The 22482-nt window shown below is 44.2% G+C and overlaps 1 protein-coding gene across 1 annotated transcript in view; it reads right to left on the reverse strand.

The window, feature by feature from the left end:
- Positions 1–20109, reverse strand: part of LOC8036209 (probable G-protein coupled receptor 158) — a 229250-nt gene extending 209141 nt beyond the window's left edge. The window contains exon 1 of the mRNA XM_029991980.4: positions 19691–20109. The gene's annotated coding sequence lies outside the window, so the exon portion shown is untranslated. The remainder of the gene's footprint in view (positions 1–19690) is intronic.
- Positions 20110–22482: the final 2373 nt, after the last annotated feature.

Here is a 22482-nt window from a genome sequence, read left to right on the forward strand (position 1 = left end):
TTAGAATTAGCTTATTACTGTCTGAGCTTCGGCCTTGGTGAAATACCTAGCTTTTCGCAGTCATTCAGAAATTTTTACTTTCTTTTTTACACCCCAAAAAGGTGTGGTCACAACATGGTTGAAAGTTCTTATGTGGCGCATCAACTTGGGTGAAAGAATATTGTGTTTGACGCTGACCCTTAGGTCACAACGCTAATTTGCCGAGACAAAGTGCACGACGCCTCCATGTGTACAAAATGCAGTCACAGTCACTTCAATTATTATTTTTCCAGTTCACGAAGCGGTATTTTTGATTATGGTTGCGTAGTAATTTCGGCATCGGGCTTGTCTTATTACTTTGGCTGAAAGCATTAGAAGAAAAACTCATATCGATTGGGTGTTAATCAATTCGTGGAATGAAATAGAGTGATCGAGCTTACTTTACATACTAGTGCAGCTTTCATAATTTCATTTCAAAACGTTCGGTGTTTATGACCAATATCAAGCAGTACTGCAAACAGAAAAAAAAAATCGTATTGATAAAAATTAACAATGGTACGCAAAGTAACTAGCTGAAGGGAGTTTTAATTGCGTTCACAGCGAGAATAATTTTAATGAAAGCATTGAGAAAAAACCTGCTTCTGTTAGTCTTTCAGGTTCCTAAAACGCCGAAATGAACTACTGCGAACTGTTTTATTTGCGAGCGCTACACAAAATAAGATCGTTTTGTCAGTCACGATACCAAGCACGCTTCTTACCCATGTAACTTAGGGCCGAAAGACTAGCAGAGAAGTTCCCAAAACGGCTCAGTGAAGGCCATAGTTTTCAATGCGCTACACACGATAAAAAAAGTAAAATACATTTGCATGAATCCGCTCTGCTTTCGCTTCGCGTGAGTACAGGACGTGGTCTTCATTCTGAGTGGCAACGAGTCTCGTTGTTTAAGGGGTTAAAGATTGACACACACACGACGTCCCCGTGAAAATACGGGTGACCTGTGGACCCCCATCGTGTGAAAGGGCTCTCAGGATGCTGCGTTGATTGAGAAGAAAATACTGCATGCTGTTCACTCCAACCCGTTCACTGATGCTTTCGGTACCGCAGCAGTAAGATTGACGCCAAGAAAGAAAAGAGAAACTGAACGCAGTAAAAGTACCGTTACGTGCGATAGGCGCGGCGCATCACAAAGAGCTGTCTTCCCACGCAGAAAGGAACGCGATGTGAATAACAAAGGACAGCGCAAAAAGCAAAGATCACCGATAATATACGTAGGAAACAAAGAAAACAAACGTTCTCTTCAAGAAGCCGTCAGAGGGGGGTCCGGTACGCCGAAGGAGCCATAAGACCCTTCGCGCTGCGGGGGCTATAAAGCTGAGCAACGTGCGCTCTTCTGAAAAACAAACAGCGCGTTATGACGATGCCCCAGTTTCCCGAAATACTTATTCCGTCGCTCTACGCGTGAGTTATTTTTGTTTTGTTTGTTTCGAATGCGTCGTCATTTGATATTTAGCCAAATGGGCTCTTGCGTTACCTTTCAGTTATAGGAGACTAGTCGATTCGAATGAGCGCGCCTCGATAAAAAGAGAGGACTACGGTCTACGGCTCATTTTGTTGCGAGAGATGGGTTAAAGGGGCGATGCAACGATTTTTGTACTTTGCGAAAATACCGATCAGAACGGATCCCCGGCGTTAATGACCTATGAAACACGCGTTCGTTTTTCACCCCACGCAATAGAAGTCCCAGAAAATCAAAGAAAAACGAGCAGCGTTCATTCCCTCAACTCGCAGCCAGAACAAGCGGCCACGTGATCTGGAGCCGATTATATGCCGCCTATGTGGATCATAGCAACGGGCTGGGGTTGGCAAAGCACAGGACAGGCGCTGAGTTCCAGACATTGTTACGGCTCGGCTATTATCGTCGTTGCAACGATTGGACAAGGGCCACTACCCGAATGCTTGTCGAGCTAGTAATTATCACGAGCCCAAATCGAGTGCCCACGCAATGCTCGGGTCCAATCAATGAGCCGCATTCAAATATTGTCATTGGGGTGTACTGCGATCCCCACGTTACGTCATCAAATTTTGGAAAGGAAAGATTGAATGAAAATGATCGTTTTTGACCTTAAAATTACACCGCAACAAAGGGGTTTCTTGGTCAGTGGCGTTCCGTGCGAGTATCATTGAGTCCCACTAGTGCCAGTAAGCTCGTGCAAAGTGAAACACATTCCAATTGAATATCGTTGCACCGCTCCTTTAAGGCTCACTCACACAGACTTGTTTTCTTACGTTACGTTACGGAAAGTCACCGGGAAATCTGTGCTTCGTATTAAGCGTGGCTACCATTCAAAGAGATAGCCTGGAACGCAACATTCGAGAGACGAATGTTTCGGTGACTTAGACGTAACGTAAGAAAACGGTGCTGAGTGAAAAGTTGAACCGAGCTCAACTCCTTAAGTTACGTTACGACGAGCCTTGTGCACTTGGTTGTAGCGGTAACTCACAGCCCTATAGCTCGTCGTCACCGAAACATTCGCGTCTCCAATGTCGCGTGCCCGGCTATCTCCTTCAATTGGTAGCCACGTTTAATACGAAGGACATATTTCCCGGTGACTTTTCGTAACATAAATTAAGAAAATGGGTTTGTGTGAACTAAGTGTGAACGAGCCTTTAGGCTGAGTGGTTCGAAACCCTTTTGTACTATCGATGCTAATCTAAAGCTAAGGTATCGGCATCTATGTACGTATTTCTACCGTCAACAAGGCCACGTACGAAAATGCTGCATCTATTTTGATTTCACGAGGAAAGCAGACCTTGCCTAGTCTGAAATCATGCTTTCATGTTGCGGTGATTACGACTGTGGGTCATTCAATCTTACTTATTTTCTAAGCACTGTGTTACTACGTTTTATAAAGACATAGCGAAATATTTGTTAACGTGACAATTAGCTCACCAGAGTAAGGGGCATCTTCAAGGTCTCTCATAATGAAACATACTACTAATGCACTGCTTCACCGCAGTAGACACTAAGTTAGAGGAAGCCTGCCTGTGGGCACACCGTTTTTTATTGCAAAATAAAGGTCGGGATTTGTGGAAATTCGCAGTCAAAGTGGCTTCCTTTATCATCCTTCCGGTATAAAGACCATTAAAATGTCACTTTGCTATACTTAGATTTTTGTTTCTTCCGAATACTAAGCGGACATTTGAAACAGCGGAATAGCTACTCACGCAGGGCCTGGATCAGAGGATATTGTAACATGGTTCGCTGTGCGGGGATATGAATGGCCAGCGTTTTAGGAGTCGCATCAGTCAAAGCAAGGCCATTACATTTGGATGGTGGTATAGCTTTCTCGCCTTCCTATACTGTGTGCGCTCATTAATCTTCACTGAATTTGTAAAAAAATAAAACTCCTGGCAGTCTCCAAATGCTAGGCAATCTGAGGCCACGAGACATATTCTGTTCGAGGTTAAGACTCTGTAGAATGTAAGTCTCTTAAAACGATGGCTGACGCTTTAGTCAGTTCCGAACAAATTGCCACAATAGCCGGGATTTTTTGGGGCTTACTATATCTTCTGGTGTGTTACTACAGTCGACTGTTTCAGAGGTGAGCCGTGTATTTGGCAAAACTCGGATGAAAGTCACAAAACAAACCATTTTCCCAACGTCTCCTGATGCGAAAAAACAACAAGAGAACGCCGCGATCTTAAATTCACTTGGCTTTTTGTCGTTAATAAGCAAAAAAAAAAAAAAAAAAAATATATATATATATATATATATTTTTTTTTTTTTTTATTTTACATGCAAAAGGCAGGGTCAGAGTGTCGAACCGAAATTTTGATCGGTTCTGTTGGGGTTCGGGCTCGTGTTCACGGCTTTAGGTTCAGTTCCGGTTTAGTTCCGGGGAGCAAGAATGACTGTTCAAACCGGTTCGAACCGGTTTGAACCACTAAATTGAGAACATTAGGAAACTGAACTGTTTAATATGGTTTACAGGTGTCGTCATCGCACTATATATATGCTGGTGGCCATTGCGATTTGCTCTTGCCGAGGAAATCAAATTTGGCGGTGAAAAATGCACGTCGCAGAAGGTTCGCGCTGAGTTCGAGTCATGTAGTTCAGATACCCAAAGTATTTTTGTTTGGTGCAGCGTCGTGAGCAACAGCACGAGCGTCTGGCACCACGAAACTCGCTTTCTGATATGGTTTGTTTTTTTGTGCAAAAAAAGTAGTTTTTAGGTTTGTAGCTTCCTGGTCTGTGCCGAAGATGCGGGGCAGAGGAACCTTTACAACACAAGACTACATCCCGCTTCCCCACTTTTATTATTTTTTTGTTGTTGCGCCTACAGGTATTTTTTCCCCCACTGAGGAACTCCCTCGTTCGGTTAGGGTGTTAATTCGACAATTACATTTGTGTCACTTCTTAACAGAAATCGACCACTGCTTTTAGTTAGCGAACAAAATACAGGGCGGTTGAAGCCTTGAGAAAAAAATTGAGAACGACACTCCTGCGAGATTTATAGCGGCGGCCAACGTTCGGCTGTCCCCTCTGAGGCTACTAGGATCTTTCTTTTCAGGTATCCCTCTCGTACACACTTGCAGTCCTATGTAACGCCATTTTGTCCCTGCAATCTTTCCCTTTTCCGGGACAGCGTTCTGGGACAGTTCGGCGACGACGGAAACAAGTTTGAACGCCTCAGTGAGGAAGGAGTACATGTAAAATAACTCATTCAACAATTTTTGTACCTCCAGTAAATACCACCAAAAACTAATCCCTGACGTTTATAACTGACAAATACACCGATTAGTTGTTTTTTTTTTCACGCAATGGCAGACGCACAAGAATAAAATTTACAGAAGGGCGCTTAAGACTGCTTATATGTAGGAAGTACCGCGGAACAAATGTTTTCGAGTAATGTTTCTACACGTAAAAGAGTTTAGGACGACCTCTCGGACGACCTGAAGGACGACGTCTAGGACGACGTTGAGGACGACGTCTAGGACTTCTAGGCAGACTTGTACCGTACGCACTACAAGTAATCAAATTACTTGTAACCGTTACAAGTTGTCCACAGGACCCCCCCCCCCCCCCCCCCCCCCCCCGGCCACACATCTTTTTTTATGAAATGACAAAAATAAAATTTGCTTTTTTTTTTCGAACGGAAAAAAAGGAAGATTTTTGCGGAGCTGTAGCAAACGGTGTCAATCTCTTTCTATGTACACTTTCTCTGGAATGTCCGTTTTTTTTTGTTTTTTTTCGAGCTGGGACTGGGAGTGGGAAGCCCCCGGGAAGCCACAGTGCGTGACAAAGGCCATTCAGGGCGAAGTTTGAGGAAGCAGAATGTAGCTTTGTGAGTCCTTCGTTCAAACTAGCCCCCTCACGCACACACACGCAGAAATAAAAAAAAAATCCTGCTTAGGGTACCTACTCGCAGCCCGTAGGAGAACCAGAAGCGAAGAATGCCTAAAGCGGATGCAAAATATAACGAAGGCAGTTGAAATATTTCCCATTTCCCCTACGTGGTCTTTGTGACAAGCAAAGTTTCGAGTTGAGAAGTGGTCGGGGCGATCTCTTCCGCTAATGGATACTACCCATGATCCGTTTCAAATCCTGGAGCTACTGCTCTTTTGTATAACATGCGAGCTCATCCACATATGAATAATAAAATGAGCGACGCAAACTTTGAGCGACAACCCTTGCTCAAGGGTTGTCGCTCACACACACACACACACACTGGCGGACGCCCAAATCATTAGACGTCTTCAAACAAATTCTATGCTTGTGTCCGCATTGTGAAGGTGCAACGACCACGAAGAGGGAGACAGTTTTTCTTTTTCAATACTTGTGCAAATGTGAAATATAGGTTGAAAGTAGTTCATTGTTATGAGCGCTAAAGATGTGTCTTCACACAATAAAGTTATCGGAAAAGTAACGATTACTTCTTTAAGTAATGTCCAATTACTTTTGCGGTCGAGTAATCAGGTAATCTAATCGAATGCTTTTTAGCCGAGTAATAGTAATTGTAATCGATTACTTTTTTTAGTAACGTGTACAAGACTGCTTCTAGGACAACCTATAGGATGATTTTAAGAATGACGCCTAGAGGACGATGTCTAGGAGGACCTGTAGGATTACGTTAAGAACGACGTCTAGGACAACATTTGGAATACCCTCTGGGACGACCGCAAGGACCACGTTAGGACGACGTCAAGAACGACGCTTAGCAGACGATGTCTAAGACGACGACGATGCCTAGAGGACAACCTCTAGGACGACCTCAAGAACGGCGCCAAGGACGGCGTCGTCCTTGAGCGTACGTTTGAGCGGCGTGTGCTTGATGACGCATTTTATGGCCATCTTTCGAGCACAACGACGCCGTTTTTTCGTCCAATGGGACAAGTAAGAATAGCTCTCTCCTCATTAACTCGCAATTAAAACAAACTGCCACGTGATCTGACGTTAATTATATACTGTCGTTGTTCATCGTAGTGATGCGCTGGGATAAGAAAAGTATAGAGCATGGGCTGAGTTTCAGACATTGTTAGAGTTCGGCTATTCTCGTTACCGATTGAACACGAGCCATTACCTGAATGTTCGGTGATGCTGATAATCGTGAACTCGAGTACTCGACTCGGACTCATGACAATCGAGTACGTCGCGGTGCCACGTGACTCGCGGTGCGAAGTCGTGATGTCATGTGACGTCATGCATGGTGTCAACAACGGTAATAAATCTGGTGATATCCTGAGTTTAACTTTACTTGACGCAATGAGTCACGTGACGACGTCATGTGATGTCACTGGGCCACGCGACGTGACATTACTTGACAGTATGTCTTGACTCCATGACGTGAAATGGGCACATGACACATGATTCAATATAGTGCCAATACAAAAGCCCCGCGAAAACCCGACTTTTTTCATACATTGCAATTCTGTACATGAGGATTGGATCAATACATTGAAATACATCTGTCATTTTTTATTCTCGAATATTCATTTTGTATCGCCAAAAAAAGAAAAAAAGAACGACTGCGAAGTGCTTTGAGCCGGTTACCTTTATATTTCTTTCCGGTTCAGTGCCGGCTTAGTTTTAAGATGGCGGCGAATGTTTCGGTTCGGTTCAGTTCCGCTTCGGCTTAAAACAACGGTTCCGTTCCGGTTTTCGGTTCGATTCAATTCTGGTTCGACACTCTGGGCAGGATTACGAATAAATTTGGGGTTGTTATTAACTAAGATAAAAGACAAACACTGCCTGGGATCGCCCCCGCAGAGGGCGGCCATGGCAGATCAAAAGAAATGTTAAAAACCCAATCCCGCGTGCAACACTGCCGGCGATCAGAAATTATGGTGATAAAATGGGAATTTATAACTAACGAATGCCAGATAAAAGTTGACAGCGACCAAAGAAAACAAAAAAAAACCCTGTAAGTGTTTTTTGGGGGACACCCTCTATATGTTACATTGACCAATTGACCTGGGAAACTGAAGATGTTTAGGCCATGTGACAGACCTTTCCGCCAAATTTCGCGGGGAAAATGGATTGGTGTATGGGTCACCTGACATCAGGTCCCGTGACGCCAATTTTCGCACAAAATTTGAAGGCGAAGTTAAATTGGTGTTTATACATTGCTAAAAGTGACTTTTCTTGCATTTTTTTCTATCACATTTACTTTAAAATTAAAAATTTTAGTGGAGTGTATTTCGTCCATAGCAACGCACAGGCGAGGGGGGTACAGTCACATTACCGACATGTGTTGGCTTCCTCTTTCCTTTCCAACAACATGCATGGGCGGACCATCCGGGGGGGGGGGGGGGGGGGGGGGGCAAGTCGGCGCTTGCTCCCCAGTTCTCAGAGGGGGGGGTGGGGGGCAAGGCGTGTGTTATGCCCCCCCCCCATCCCCCCCCGAAACAGCCACCACTGGGCAGAAGAAACACTGTCCGGCGGAGCCCAAGGGATACCAAGGGCACCGCCCTCCGGCCCTAGGGGGGGGGGGGGGGGAGGGGCGGGGTCTAGTTTGCCCCCCCCCTACATACACACACACACACTGAAAAACAAGAGTGTACGCCACTGACAACACGTATTGACTTTTACTTTCTTTTCTACTAAACTGGTCTCCTTAGCCCAATAACTCTTGTGTAGCTTCCGAACTCGGTTCCCCACCTATGCGCGTTTCGATCTGGATGAACATCGTACCGGCGTGCAGTCGTGTATCACTAATGTGTGATGCACGTTAAAGACCCCGGTCGTACTGCCCTGGTTAAATTTTTCTTCTACAGTAGGTAACAATGCAGCCATGTTGCTGGCAGACTAACCTGGCGTTGTATAAACAACTAACAACTAATTACTTTATTGCTTTCGAACTCGGTTCCTCCAATTTGTGTTTAAATGTTTTCATGTATAACTGCTTGTATTGCTTGTATTGTAATCGCTTGTCCATTTCAGTTAACCTCCCTTAAAATATCAATTTACTTATTGTTGCTTTCCTCTCAAAGGACGGTCAGCCCCTGTCCCCCGGTACCCTCATACGTGGTGTGTTTCCGCACGCTCCCAATGACGATTTGCTCATGAACCTTTTTCGAATTTCCAATTCTGATTGAACCTCTGATTTCACGCAAAGCACCCCATTGCCAAAAGGTAGCCCGGACATTATTAGTCCTCCCTACATCTCCTGACAACTTTATATCTATTATATTTCCCCAGTGCCTCGCATTGCATAATCGATAAATTTATTTTCCCTTTCATAATTTTTTTAATGTTCCTTTCATATCTTTATGTACAAGGTATATTAAAATGCTTTGCATTTTCAGGGATTACCTCCTTTTGTCGTTAACAACATTACTCCACAATTGTCACAAGTAACACTCAGGCTCAAGATGTCCCCCTCCTGTCCACATATACCGCTCAGTCCCAGCTACGTATTTCATGTATATATGCCATGAGTACTACGTAAAGTGGTGGAAAGATCTAACTAAGCCACAGGATCGTGTGATCTCCAGCTACACGCGCGCATCATGCTTGAAACGAGAGGAACCACGGAACCGCCGGCCGGTTGTGAGATTTGGGTGTTTTCGTATATGGTTTCCGCTGTTCATCAACGTTCCCCGCAACCCCCTCCGAGATCCGGCGGGTCTCTGGGAGCAAGGCTAGCGCCGCGCATGCGCAGTAGAGGCGTCTTCGTTCCGGAGAGCGTAGCGGAGGTGGGAAAACGGTCAACGAAAGCTCTCTATTAGCGGCTATCAACATCCGGCTATCCGGCCTTGCTATGTTCGATAGCGCTGAGCTATTCCCGAATTAGTTAGAATAGGTCAGTCCTATCAAAGGCACCGAGGCCGGATAGCTGTATATTGATAGCCGCTAATCTCTCGACCGGCCGGCGCTCGCCTCGCGTGGTTCCTCTCGCCGCCAGCAGGACGCGCGCGTGTTGCTCGAGACCGCAAGCTCCTGTGGCTCCACCACTGTTCTATGACCGCTTTTGAAAGTGCGCACTCTGTTGTGTTATCTACGCACAATGCTTTTTGCGTTCGTTTGCGCCTCTGCTGCACGAGCCCTCGTGAGCATGATCAAAAGTCAGATTCCGCGGTTCCGCGGTGTCGGTTGGCGGACAAAATGTTGTCACAAGTAATGACACACCACTTCACAAACCTCTCCACTGACACCACGGTTGAGCTTCTGGCTTACAATGTTGGTGTCCTGTGTGCGCTTCCGCTTGAGGTACTCTTAGAGCTATGTTGTGTCTTTTCAACTTACCGCTCTCTCGCGCATGCGCAATAGTTTCCTGCAACAGAGCCAAATCATCACGGGAGGCTGGCGAATGAAATGCTATCGTATTTGATATCGCATTTATTAAAAAATCAATAGTTAGTACTCTGATGATGGGAAGGTCTTTTTTCATCCTCTCGATAATATTTTCCGAGCTATATGACTTCGTTCTTCCCCATAGTTAACCTATGGGAAAGGAAGGAAACTAATCGGGAAAGAATTCCCGACCTGCGGTGGGGGCTTCTTCCCGATTAGTTCTTTTGGGTAGAGTTTCCCAGTTGAGAGACATAAAGCGTCTTTCCAGACGATCGCAAGCGCCTTGCCACGGTCGCGGTCAGACAGCGGGAAGTGCTGACGCCGCCGAAACGGAGGGTGGCGGGCGTTGCACTGAAGTGCCCATTAACCTTCAGCTAAGAGGGTTCGGCGGTTTCGTCCGCTGAGAGAACCCTGCTGCTCATAAAACAATCATGGCTGAATGGCCCAAGTCTCGCCGCGTTGACTTTTGGAAAGGCCACACGACCGTCGCACTTTTGATTCCGTCTTGGGGGGCTTTCGCTTCTCTCGCTCATATAGGCAGTAGTAAAGTTGATCTTTTCTCATCTCATTCGATTTGTGTATGACCATGATACGCGAACGCAGGCATTACGTGTTAGGATGTAAGCGTTGGGTTGGAAGTGCGTGGGTGGCGTAATGTGGCTAATCTAAAGCAACTATATATGCAATGATGATTGACCGTCAGGTTTATGTCGTTGCACTTTGGATGTACGAGGAAATGGAAGGCCAGTCCGAGGGTTGCATTCAGAGCCGACAAATCTGCGCTGAACTTCACACCCGGTGCATTCGAAATGTTCAAATTTACACATAACTATATCAAAACATGGCGTTAAATATTTCCAATACTCCGAAAGGCCTGAATCGAGCAGTAACGAATATTTAAACAAAACAAGGAGCAACCCCCTGCCCCCCCTTCCCCCATATTAAAAAAAAAACAAAAGTTTTTTTTTTTTAGAATTTTGGACAAACGTTTACGTCAGGATGTAGAATTGGCGCGATCTGCGTGAGCGGTTTACAGGGGCATGGTGTTAGTATAGCTGACTTTTTCACTTAATAAGATTTCGGTTGTACGCACAATCTACCTCGGGGTTGCTACGGTAAAAGAAATGCAGCAGAAAGTTGTCTTAATAATGTATAGATAATCAAAGGAAATATTATTGCGTTACCCAACCGCCATTACCGTAATTTTCCTAGAGATAGCCCACCTAAAAGCGAAAGCAAATTGTGTGAAGATAAGGAATAAGATAACTTTCAGCCTGCAATAAAAAATGAAAAACAAAATGCTAGTTTTACATTTTGTAACTGTCCTCACCTGTCGGCAATGTTCGCTTATCTGTCGCCGTGGCTAAGTAACACCATTGCTTCCTAGGTCGCCATTGACCAGGGCCTACAATTACTACAAGGGGGCTATATTTCCGTGTTTCTGAGAAATAGCAAAACCTGCCAAAAATAGGGGTGGATTATCTTTGGGGGTGGGGCATCTACCGGGATATGACGGTATAACGCTCAAACACTAGCATATCAAATTCCAAATCCCCTTATCAAGTGCGATCATATTCGCACACTCATCGCATGTAGCATTTCACTCAGCGAGTACAAGCATCGTTTAAAAGCAGCATGGGCGAAAGCGAATATAGAGAAAAAGAAAATAAATAAAAAGTGTACGCATATTTTGGTACAACTGTACTGCCGTTCCGATTTTTTATTTTGCAAATACTGGTTTGATTACGTGAATAATGTACTTTGTCAGGGCATTTTCCAATCTGTGTTGTTGGGACGTTGGCATTTATGAATAGTTATATTTTTGTTTTATTGCAGCATCGAGGCCTTGTTAGATCATTGGGACTTTTTCTGCACACAAAATTTGTTGTCTAAACAAACTGAAATAAAAGGAACTCATCATGATATTCACAATGTCGTCGAGTTTTGCCTCCGTTCGGAGCATCATAAATAACAGAAAAGAGCATTGTTTTTATCAGGCTCTCAAAAATCACAGTAATCCTGACGATAAACTTTTTCTTTAACTTTAGTTGTTCGCATTTCTTCACACCACTTGCCCTAATGCAACCGCCCCCGTCGTTCACAAGCGGTGTATTTTATGCGTTACTGGTCTAGATCACTAGGTGTCAACGTACTCGTATTTCAGTAATACCATGCCAATGTATGTTCGCGAAAACATCATTCGAGCACTACGTAACTCCGCATCATATCACCTACTTCGCAAGAAAGTTTAGCTGGGGATGTACAGGGTGTCACAAAAGAAAATTTACACGGTCTTTTTTACCGCAAAAATAAACTAGGCATCGCCGAACGCTCATTCTCCGCCCAAAAATAGAGCTAGAGGTCACAACCAGATGGCAGATTTTCAGCCCGATCCGATATCTTAATCAAAAGTTATAAGTGATTTTCTGAAAATTTCAACGGGAAAATGGCGGCCGGCAGACTTTTCAAACACATGGGGCTCTATGGCAGTAGAAACCGAAAACGGGCAAAAATGGGCTCCATTTTCCCATTGAAATTTTCAGAAAATCACTTATAACTTTTGATTAAGTTATCGGATCGGGCGGAAAATTTGCCATCTGGTTGTGACCTCTAGTTCTACCTTTGGGCGGAGAATGAGCGTTCGGCGATGCCTAGTTTATTTTTGCGGTAAAAAAGACAGTGTAAATTTTCTTTTGTGACACCCTGTAGATGTCAATAGCATTGTGCGTTTGAAATTGAGCCGTTGCCACCCTTTTTTGTGAGTTGGAGAGGAGAACATCGGCAAGGCTCACGACTATTTAAAAACAAATATGAGGGCATCTGCGGTTGACTCTGACAGAACGTAAAACAGAACATAGTGTCGTCATGGCCTGCTGCTCAATTGATATGAATTCAGTCGACATGGACTCCAGGGTGGACGTCATGCTGTGATGCACTGGATCAGAAGTTAACAGTTGTACTTGTCGTAGTCGTCACGCTGCACCTGTACCGGCTGTTCAAAGACAGGATTGTTTATTGACCGTCAGTTACATGGAAACGGCACAAAGCGTTCTTGCAACGTCTGCGGGCTGGGGGGATAACATTGTTTCATTTCCGCCGGGCTGCCGACGGGAACAAGTAACGACTCTGCTGCCGGAAGAATAATATGTGTATTCGGTTATGGGATTGGCCTCTTAAGGCTGCGCGGAAAATCTGAAACAAACAAACACCAGCAAAAAAAAAAAAGATTGAGACTGATGCGTCGAGTTAGATTGTCTTATCGCACTACCGAGGCAATCTTTACAACGTAAAGTGCTTTTCAAGTGAGACTTTGCAATAACAAAGGTACGCCTTGATCAGTGATTCTCGAGAGGAGGTCATCGAAAACACTAAAGTATGCCACGCGAAACTGCGGTGATGCTCTAGCATGGGCTCTTAATGCGCTTACAGTACTTTGCTTGCGTCTTTTTAATGAGTGCTTATAATTAAGCAATGCATTTTCTATGCCCAAGAGCACTTTGTGCACGGTTGTTTGCAGACATGGCAGTAATGACATTACTGTAATGAGGTTACAGAAATTAAATTACTTTTTGTGGTAATGAGTAATGCAAATAATTACTTTTCTAGGCTGGTGACTTAGTAATGTAGTGAAGTATTTTCAGGCCGTAAGTTTGAGAAAAATACTCATTGCTTCTAAAATTACTTTTGTCCCAAATAAAAAAGAAAGTTCATTTGCGAGCTTTACAAATAGAAACAAAATGTTTTTCATGGTGAAACGTCGTGAAAGATACATCAGAGCGAATAAACGACGGTCATCTGAGCGCAAAGCCTCGTACGATGTACTTGACAGACGCACAAAGGCGGGCTGGAAAGATGAAGGAGACGCTTACGTGTAAAGACTTCGCTGGAAGGCAACGGCTCACGAATTGCAGGCAACACCGATTCACGGAGTCACGTCATCACGATACTCTGCTTCGTTCATCCCTAAGCTAACAGCTAGTGCGCTGGGAGCTACGAGCCTTCCAGAACCAATCAACTACCTTTCTTTGATCACCTGACCCGTTTCTCTAGCTGCGCACGGGCATGGACGAGAGCGTGCATGGTAACGTGGCGAGTGTGTAGTTACGTGACTATTCCAGCGAAGACGTGGCTTCCACCCCACTGTCAGCTTAGAGATGAATGGCTGATAGGCTACAAGGTGAAGGGCACATCACCAGTGAGGTAAACAAATTTTAAAACCTTAGAAGACAGGACAAACAGATTTCCAGGCTTCTTGCTCTTTTGTCAATCAATGTCAAACCGTGAGCTTCAACTACTGTGAACAACATACGACCGGAATAAGTAGTTAATCCCAAATAGAGCTTGAACTATTGTGAACAACATAAAACCGGAATAAATAGTTAATCCCAAATGTTTCTCAAGGCCCTTTACGTGCTCATCCTTGGCCTTGTTAAGTAAAGGTGCTTTTTGTAGTCGAAAAAGACGATAATCGAGCTAAGCGAATGAGAGCTGCGGCCAGCCATGCCGCTCGCGGTATGCCTTGCTGCCATTCCTTCGGAAATTTATTCGGAATAACCGCCGATTCATAAATTTCACTCTAGTTGAGGCGCCCCTCCACTTTCTCTGGGAAGGCACGAGGGTCAGCGGTGGCCAATCGCGCGGACGGATAAGCAGCCTAGGCCGCCTATCCGGCGTCGCGAGTGGCCAGCGCCGGCCCTCAAGCCTTTCTTGAGGAAGTGGAGAGGTGCCTCAACTGGAGTCAAGTTTGTTAATTCGGCGGTAAGCCTACGAAGCAGATATCGCCACCCGCTTGTTTGGAAGTACACATTTTAGGAAGCTCGCGCCGTCCCTTTCCTCAACTGGCGACGCTTCTGCCTAGCAAATATCCAGCTTCTTGTGTGACAATGCGCAATAACTTGGGCTCTTCGGGTGTTTGGGAAAAAGACTACTTGAGAGGAATGACCGGAAATACGTCAACTAGCGCTCGATTAGATTGCGTCCGAGGCGGAAGGGAAACGTTTCACGTGACGACTCCTTGTATGAACGAGCTCCGATTGCCCGACTTCACATACTGACACAGATTATAACTTCTTCTCAATCGAGAAGACGGAAACATATCATTAGGAACCTTCTCAATTGAATGAAGAGCGAAACCGGTCTGTCGGCTTTTTTTGAATCACATCTAAAGAAAAAGCTATAGTTCATCATGTTTAACAATTATGTCGTTTGCGCCAGCAAAACGACTGCTCAGTATTGTTCACTTTGTGGCGCATAAGGCTCTCGCAATGTAATAAAGAGAATCTGAGTTTTGGTACATATACTGTAAATAAAATGAGTAGGAATTGCTGCCTGAAGGTATAGAAAAGTAATGTCTAATTAGTTTCATTACTTTTAAAAAGGGATTGTAATGTAATGTGATAACTTTTAGTCTGCGGTAATTCGTAATGAATTTATTTAAATTTTTTGTTTTATCAGCATAATTAGCAATGTAATTGAATTACTGCTTGAAAGTAATTTTGCCATCTCTGGACTTTTTTGTTTCATTTGAATACTTTCTTTCTGTCAAGATACCTTATAGTCGATCTCTTCCGCGTTTTTCCGGCATGAAGCTGCCTGTGGCATATTCAAGGTGATTCATTTCTCCAGAGAAGTGGAATTTATTCTTGAACTGCACTTCGAAACGTCTAAACTCATATATCATGTCGAATATTTCCGATGCTTGGTGCTGATCACCTCTCTAAAATAAGTGCCATCCCAAGAAACCAAAATCGCTCGCCCGCGCTTTGCCAGCTATTGGATTCACCGCGTTGACATGTGGATGACAGGAAGACCGTTTACTGCTTTAAAAACCAAACAATCTTTATCACCACAATAAAAAAATAATAAAGGAAGGACCTCGTCCGAAATGACCGTCCTGCTGCCAAGATGGTCACCGCAGGTCTTGAGCTGTTCGGGCCGAGCTCGTGTCCGTCTCAGAGCCTTTGGCCAGTCTTTCGCTTGAGCGCCATATGGACCTTTGCGTCACCTCTGCGTGACTATTCGCGCCAGACATGAGGTACCCTAGCGCTTAAACGCTGCAAAACCAGCCCCCCCCCCCCCCCCCCCCCCCCCCCCCTCTAGGTGGTCTTCAGGGTGACGTTGGCCCCAAAAGACGGAGCGATGATTCTGGCGCTCGGAGATTGGCAGAGGCGGTGTTGGTAATGGGCGGTCATTTCCGACAAGCTAATTCGTTTATTTTTTGTTTATTTATTTTGGTGATAAAGATAGTTTCGTTTTGAAAACAGCAAACGTTTTCCTGTGACCTTTGCGTGACTTGCCGCGCCAGTCATGAGGCTGCCTAGCGCTTGGATGCTACAAATATATACGGCGCGATTAATTTTAATTCGAGCACACGGTTTTAAAGGGGTCATAATTGCACGGATCTAGTTTTCACCGTGTACTTACCGGGCATGGCGGACATTAGATGAGAAAATAACCGTCACGGTAAGTAAGCTCACTAATTTATAATTGTTAATTCGTTTAATGTTTTAAATTGTTGGTGTACCTAAGAGAAGGCCGCTCGGCCGTCTCAGGGCACCCGAAAAATAAAGATTATTATTATTATTATTATTATAAATTGGTTATCTGATTTGTATTGCATTTGACCGAGTGTAAGTTGAGTCTTATCGAAGGAGTCTAAAATATTTTAATTAATTGTGGGTACCAATAAGATATGCGTCATAATACTATCATATATTGAACTTTCAGATCAAAGTCACTTTCCCCTATCTCGTAGCCTTTTGTTGTTCGGGGCATAATATGCTCATTGTAGTCGAGGTTCTCGGTTCGTTTTGGCCTATATTTTTTTTCCGTAATATGCCATCTTTCTAAACCGAAATGAAAAATGCTTCCATTGTTGGAGTTCAGGCTAGTAATTTCCGGTTTTCTCGCTTCCGGTTCCTTACGCTGCCCCGCGAAAGCTTTTCATTGATTTCTCAGGAATTTTGTTTTTACCCTCCCCACCCCTCTTCCACCCTGCGCTAAGAAATTCACTTATATTAGTGGTCCCTGAGGTCAGGGAATTATATGGGAGTGTTGTTTCTTCTTTCTGTCACTTTATAGAGTGCCTAAGAAAACTCTGGGGACGTGTCACGTGCCTCTCCTGGATCATCGGTAGAGGGCATTAATAACACCAAAGTGTTCTTGCTGGTACAAGTCAGCAACCTTGAATAGTTATGTGGTAAAAACCTCGATACTTTTCCCAAATTTCACTCTTTAAATCTGTCTTCTCGATTTTGGTCTCTCTTCGTAATACTGAGCCGCGCTCAGTTTTGTGTTCATTTGATTTTTACTGGTTGCTTCATTGCATGAAACTCCACTTTCAAAACTCTTGTGCCACAAGGAACATCAATTATATATATAAAAGAAACTAATTAGGAGCCCGTTTGGAGTTTTTCTCTTATAGCTTCAGAAGAAAGGTAAAATCAAGATCATTATTGAGGTCCTACACTGCATTCCTACACTGCTATTCACAAATAACGTTGCAGGAAAGCGTTTGGACTGTCTGGAAGAAACCGAATGGAATCGTAAAGGTGGGCGTACGTAGTATCAAAGGAAGTAAAGGTTATTTTAACGCGGAGTTACGTTACACCAGCACAGGGCGAACTCGCAGTTGCAAAGCCTTGTGAAAAGAAATTCACTTCAATACTGCAAACAACCACAAAGCATGTAGAACAGAATCAAAATAAAATACGTGATGCATATGAAATCTAGTAAGGAAGATGAGTCTTATCGAAGGATTCTAAAGTATGCTAATGATTTATGTCTGTCCCTCCTTGACGGGTTAACTAAACGAACTGGAAAATTATAAACCCTTTGTTTACAAATAGTACAACAGTGGCTTTTCTTTTAAAAACATTTAATAGAAGCAACTGCTGTGTAATCTTTGTTGTACTTCTCTTTTTGGCTTGTTAAGTCTGTAATCAACCATCTAGCTCCCTTATCAAATTGGGCATTTCACCGCAGCGCAAAACAACTCCACCAAAACAGAAAGAAAAAATAATCAGCAGAGCCTTGTAGATGTTTAGGTGGAATCACCTAACAAAGTTTAGAAAACAGAATATCACCAGCCTTACTATTAGCACTCAGCGTCCTTATATCACTTGAGCTGTACAACACCCAGCAGAAGGCGCACACTCCGCAGATAGATGAATGCCATCATTATAACTGCCAGACCCTTGTGGTGTTTTTGACGGCAAGGCTATCTCAAAGCGATGTCGCATTAAACACCCTAATAACTCAGTGAGTGCACGTGTTTCTTATTAACAAGTTGGCACATTGATTTCTTACGCATTGATTTATAAAGTATAGCCTTATAGATAAATGTTCACTGTTTCCTGGTAGAAGGCAGCATTTCAAGCAAGAGCTTTCTCGCTGTGTTAGGGCGGTGAAATCTTATAGAGGATGATATAACCTTACATCTGCGTTATACTGAAAGCAATCATCTGCAACATTAACAAGGAGAGTTTCCGTGCATGTCGTATTACTGCAAATAATAACTGCTAGTTTTCTCTATTTGCAGCGGACATAGTTGTCCGCATGTCCTAAAATAAAGGGAGGCATCCGCATTTTTTTCTTCAACGGTCTTTATAAAGGCGCATATATATGTTTCACGAGTTGTTTCAAGCTCTGGAATTTCGAGCATAGGTCCCGGTCATTTTCCCGTAGGATCCCAAGGAAGGGGAGTGACAACGGCTCCCTCCCTCCCCCCCCCCCCCCCTGGCTTCCCTAGCATCTACTCTGGATACCCGAAAAAATATTCCCTCGCCCCTGCAGCGCCAAAGCAGTAAAAACAAGACATGGCTTTCAAAGTCTTCTCTTTCGCAGCCTCTTTCGGGACATCCTCAACTGCGTTAGTCTTAGAATGTCAAACGGTAGTTGCAGAAGCCTCGAATGCAGGTTTTTATTAGCTGTTAGACAATATTTTCGCTCTTAAGTGGCGCCTATGGATCATAGATGACTCTACCTTAAGTACTGCAACGGGGAAACGTGTTGATAAATGAGGTCATGATGCATTTATGACGCAATGGTTACGCCATCTATTTCACGCAAAAATAAATTTGAACATGAATAGTGATACAAAGTTAGAAGAGTATTAGTAATAAAAACGAAACTGACAATGCGTAGAGTTTTAAGAAGCAACGAATTTCTTGCTTGTTTCGGAGTAGATTTTTTCGATCATTATGGCATCCTTGAACGGTTCGTCTATGACGAAGTGTGTAACACAAAGACACAAAGCATAGCTAAGTAGGTAGCTGAATGAATAACTAATAGAGACTCCACGATCGATCGCAGCGCCGATGCGTTATCGAATGGAATAACACAGCGGTATACCTCGCAAACTCTATAGCTCTACTTATAGTAGCCCACAATGCAAACACCGGCATAGCGCAGTGCTTTTCGACATATTGGTCCCAATTGTGCAAGAGCTCGTAAGCTGAAACCTTAGACGCGTAAAGGCAGAATCTTTCTTGCCGCGAACGCCAAATAATTCAAAGCACTCTCACTACCAAGTTCTTGTTGCAGTCGTTTTTTATTCATTTTGAAATTACAAGCTCAGGCGCATTTGTATTCCACGGTGAAATAACAATACTGCAACGTCATTCTCTTAGAGTACCTCGTCAAGTCTCGAACTTTCATAAAACATCCTCACCGGCTTGCTCTTTGCCTTCAGGTCACGTAAAGGAGGCGACAACGGGAAGCCGTCTTTAAAACCAGGAGCTGTAACAAAAAAAACAAAAAAAAAAAAACTTTCCGCGGTCACAAGCAACCCGCGGACCGTAGAGCTCTATGCGTGGCCACCGTTCAACCACCCCGAAAGGATTCCCGGAAGGTCATCCGCACCTTGCAGCGCGGCGAGCCATGGGTCTCTACCTTGACCTGCCGCGGTCCTCGACTCACCCTAGAAGCGACGGCCGCGGTAATCCCGGCTGTGCCCTGGCGACGACGACGACCGCGGCGGAGGGCCGGCCCAGGCGTCGGCGACGGCGGTCCAGCGCCGAGGCGCCGTGCGCTGCTGAGCCGCCTTGGGCATCGCGGCCGGCGGCCTCGTTCGGAGCCGCCCCGCACGGTCGAGGCCTGCCCGGGGCGGACCGGGATCGGGGTCCGCGGGAACTCGGCAAGAGCGCCTAGGACGTCACTGTGCCGGCCTGGCACGCGCGCAGCAACGGAGGGCGCCGTCCGAAGGTCGTCCGCTGCCCGCGATCGCCATGTTGGACGCCGAGGAACGCCGCTGCGCACGCGCTCGTGCCAGCCAGTCCGCTGCGTCGGCTGCATCGACCATCGACCGCCGGTCGGAGTCGGAGGGAGCGCTGCGAAGCGCCCGGACTGCGCTCTGAAACAGCAGCCAGAGATGGTGACTCGCGTTCACGTGACGGACGACGGCCAATCCCGGAGACTGACGTTCGGCTCCGCTAATGAAGTGGTCACTTGTTCTTCGCGACCGGGATATCTTGAAAGCGATCGGTGTGGTGCGGGGGGGCCAGTGCACACTATGTTTGAGCCACGTGCTGCGGAGCCTTTTTGCGGAGATGGTTGACTTGGTCGTCGCTGGTTTTGCATCTATAGGCTTCGCGACCGGCAGAGCGAGCTTTCTAAACTCTGAATACATCATTTAATAAAAGCGGTTTCCTACTTCGGTCTTTACCCCATCGGGCTTTACTGGGACAACTACACACTCGCGCGAGTACAATTGCACCGCTGTAATTGGCAGGACGAGACTACTGAAAATATTCTTCCTGGACGACACAGAGTGGCAAACTCCATGATGCTTGCTTTTAAAAGGTACCCTTCAAGCTCATTGCCTCAACTTCGACATTCCAATTCTATTTACAGCTGCTCAAAGGAGAGAGCGTAACCTTACAATATGGTTTTTATCAGGCTCAATAAATAGACTTCAACCTTATAAAACAATTCTTAATTGTTCGAATGTAGAGATTACGACGAATTCTTTCTTTTAGTATTCCGCATAATTGCCTCCTTAGTTTCTTTCGACGCATACGAAAGATTGGAATCCCGCTAAGGGTAGTCAGCCTGGGTTACTACAAGGAGTCTTAAAAGTTTAGATTTCATTCAGTAAAAGTAATAAGAGGTACACACTGTGCCTTATTAGATTTCGCGACAATTATGAATATCATTTTTTGGCGGTTTCAGATTTTTTTATTTTGGGCAAAATCTTTTCACGTTTGTGTAAAATATTCCGCCTTCGGCATGTCGCAAAATTTGCATGCAAAATTTTTGTCCGTAGACAGCACGGCGGCCAAGTCGGCCCTTTACTCAAAAATGGGGTTTAGGCAGAAAACGGCATTGTTTATTTGAAGACAAGGCTACTAAACAGGCCAGCTGGTTAACATTACACATGATTCTAACCGGAGACGAGAGACGACAAGGGAATGGAGGAACCAACACACACGTCTCAATTCAGTCGTTGTGTTTGTTTCTTGTTCCCTTTTCGTACGTCGTCCCATGTTAAAATTATGTGTAGTGTGTCCTCTATTTTTTGGTACACTGTAATATTCAAGCAAAAAAAAAAAAAAGAATAAAATCGAAAGGAAATGTTTTTTCCGTATAATACAAAAAAAAAAAATCAGATTTGTTGAACATTCTCTTTTAAGTATTAGGGAGTCACTTTTTTAAAGTTTAAACTGTAAAACAGTTTAAACTATTTTAAACTTTTATTAGAAGCGTTAGAGCTAAGAGCCATGCAAGGGTACGTTTTAAACTCCTATATATAAGTTCCTATATACTGGGTGTGTTCGTGGGCTCAATATGTTCAACAGAAATCGCTAAAAATAGTGAAATAATTTATTAAGGATAGCGTTAATATATGTTACTTTTTAGGAAGAAAAGCATTCATCAAAGATTCACTCATAAGCTTTCTAAATGTTCATTTCAGCCAGCATTTTTTGAATATGTCGTCCGAATGAACCATATCACTAGTTAAGTAAGCAACAGGAAACAAAAAAAAAAAAAAAACGAAATTTTGTTTCATGCAATTTAGCGACTAATTTAGGCCCTTGATGACTCGCGAAACCAAACAACGACAGAAAGAGAGTGGTGGAAATCCCGTCCTTCAAATAGGTGTCAGTACGTCCGTTGTCGAGCATGCCGAGAGAAATCACGAACAGATCTGAGCAACTGAACAACGCAGAAACGTCAGAAACACTCCATGTATTGACCTTTCTTCGGGTGCGGACCATCAAAACTCGTCTTCGTTTTTTTTATTTTTTTGTGTTTCTTAACGGTTATAACTTCGCACTGAATTCCGCAAAAACAGCCATATAAATTGATTAAAGGCCCCATATATCCAGGACTAGCTGACATTTCTAGAGTTAACACTGTGAATTAGGGTGATTAATTATTTATTTTTATTTTTCATGTTACACTTAAAGCTTGATTCAGCCACGAAAAAACTCGTAGCCAAGAGCATTTACCAACAACGGCATACTAAAGAAAAAAAAAATTATCGGAAGTTTTTTTGTTACTATTTTTAGCGCAAAATAACACCATGTACCCTGTACCAGTAGATCGCACTATATAGTATAGTCCACCAAAGAAGTTAATACCTGGCGTTTTTTGTATACTTCACTGTAACTGCATTAGTGTAAAAGTTAATAGTTGGCTTTCAGCACACATCAGTAGTAATAAGATAGTTTGAATAGCCACGCCATGCTGAGAAGCCTGCCATTTCTGGT

Source organism: Ixodes scapularis, unplaced genomic scaffold (assembly GCF_016920785.2).
Source record: "Ixodes scapularis isolate PalLabHiFi unplaced genomic scaffold, ASM1692078v2 PGA_scaffold0__279_contigs__length_252992795, whole genome shotgun sequence".
In the NCBI taxonomy this organism is placed as follows: Eukaryota; Metazoa; Arthropoda; class Arachnida; order Ixodida; family Ixodidae; genus Ixodes; species Ixodes scapularis.